Source organism: Chlamydotis macqueenii, chromosome W (genome assembly GCF_036417535.1).
Source record: "Chlamydotis macqueenii isolate bChlMac1 chromosome W, bChlMac1.mat, whole genome shotgun sequence".
In the NCBI taxonomy this organism is placed as follows: Eukaryota; Metazoa; Chordata; class Aves; order Otidiformes; family Otididae; genus Chlamydotis; species Chlamydotis macqueenii.
In genome coordinates, this window is record NC_141592.1 from 232,501 (window position 1) to 235,000 (window position 2,500).

A 2,500-nucleotide genomic window follows, 5' to 3' on the forward strand; every position below is an offset into this window, starting at 1 on the left:
GACGATTGCTCCCACACCGAAAGTGCCAGCCTGCCAAGTTCTTGCTGCTCCTCACCGGCCATTGGCAGCGCATCTACAGCACCACAGATATCACACCAAATTACCACATTTTGCCCCCCAAATCCCGCGATTTCCCCCAAAAATCCCACATTTTAACCCTAAAACCCCACATTTTGCCCCTCAAAATCTCGCAATTTCCTCCACAAATCCCGCATTTTTGCCCCAAATCGCCCCATTTCGCACCAAAATTCCCGCATTTTGCCCCCAAAATCCTGCGATTTACCCTAAAAATCCCACATTTTAACCCTAAAACCCCACATTTTGCCCCAAAATCCCGCGACTTCCCCCATAATCCCCCATTTTTGCCACAAATTCCTGCATTTTGCACCAAAATCCCATATTTGCCCCCAAAATCCAGCCATTTCCCCCCAGATTCCCCCCAAAACCCTGACCCTGACCCTAACCTAAGAGTAACCCTAACCCTAACCCTAACCCTAACCCTAACCCTAACCCTAACCCTAACGTAACCCTAACCCTAACCCTAACCCTAACCCTAACCCATATTTGCCCCCAAAATCCCGCCATTTCCCCCCAGATTCCCGACAAAACCCTGACCCTAACCTAAGAGTAAACCTAACCCTAACCTAACCCTAACCCTAACCCTAACCCTAACCTAACCCTAACCCTAACCCTAACCCTAACCCTAACCCTAACCCTAACCCTAACCCTAACCTAACCCTAACCCTAACCCTAACACTAACCCTAACCCTAACCCTAACCCTAACCCTAACCTAACCCTAACCCTAACCCTAACCCTAACCCTAACCTAACCCTAACCCTAACCCTAACCCTAACCCTAACCCTAACCTAACCCTAACCCTAACCCTAACCCTAACCCTAACCCTAACCTAACCCTAACCCTAACCCTAAACCCTAACCCTAACCCTAACCCTAACCCTAACCCTAACCCTAACCCAACCCTAACCCTAACCCTAACCCTAACCCTAACCCTAATCCTAACCTAACCCTAACCCTAAGCCTAACCCTAATCCTAACCTAACCCTAACCCTAACCCTAACCTAACCCTAACCCTAACCCTAACCCTAACCCTAACCTAACCCTAACCCTAACCCTGACCAACAGGGCTTCAACATTTACCACCCGCTGCACCTGAGCGCCCACTGAAAAAAAACCCCGAAAAATCACGAACATCGGACGATTGCTCCCACACCGAAAGTGCCAGCAACACAAGCTCTTGCTGCTCCTCACCGGCAATTGGCAGCGCATCTACAGCACCACAGACATCGGGGCTCCGGGCTTTCCCTGACAAACAGGGCTTCGACGTTTACCACCAGCTGCACCTGGGCACCCACTGAAAAAAATCCTGAGAAATCACAAACATCGGACGATTCCTCCCACACCTTGAGTGCCAGCCTTTCAATCTCTTGCTGCTCCTCATCGGCCATTGGCAGCGCATCTACAGCACGACAGACATCGGGGCTCCGGGCTTTCCCTGACCAACAGGGCTTCGACGATTACCACCAGCTGCACATGGGCACCCACTGAGAAAAAACCCCGACAAATCACGAACGTCGGACGATTGCTCCCACACCGAAAGTGCCAGCCTGCCAAGTTCTTGCTGCTCCTCACCGGCCATTGGCAGCGCATCTACAGCACCACAGATATCACACCAAATTACCACATTTTGCCCCCCAAATCCCGCGATTTCCCCCAAAAATCCCACATTTTAACCCTAAAACCCCACATTTTGCCCCTCAAAATCTCGCAATTTCCTCCACAAATCCCGCATTTTTGCCCCAAATCGCCCCATTTCGCACCAAAATTCCCGCATTTTGCCCCCAAAATCCTGCGATTTACCCTAAAAATCCCACATTTTAACCCTAAAACCCCACATTTTGCCCCAAAATCCCGCGACTTCCCCCATAATCCCCCATTTTTGCCACAAATTCCTGCATTTTGCACCAAAATCCCATATTTGCCCCCAAAATCCAGCCATTTCCCCCCAGATTCCCCCCAAAACCCTGACCCTGACCCTAACCTAAGAGTAACCCTAACCCTAACCTAACCCTAACCCTAAACCTAACCCTACCCTAACCCTAATCCTAACCCTAACCCTAACCCATATTTGCCCCCAAAATCCCGCCATTTCGCCCCAGATTCCCGACAAAACCCTGACCCTAACCCTAACCTAAGAGTAAACCTAACCCTAACCTAACCCTAACCCTAACCCTAACCCTAACCCTAACCCTAACCCTAACCCTAACCTAACCCTAACCCTGACCCTAACCCTAACCCTAACCTAACCCTAACCCTAACCCTAACCCTAACCCTAACCTAACCCTAACCCTAACCGTAACCCTAAACCCTAACCCTAACCCTAACCCTAACCCTAACCCTAACCTAACCCTAACCCTAACCCTAACCCTAACCCTAACCCTAATCCTAACCTAACCCTAACCCTATCCCTAACCCTAACCTA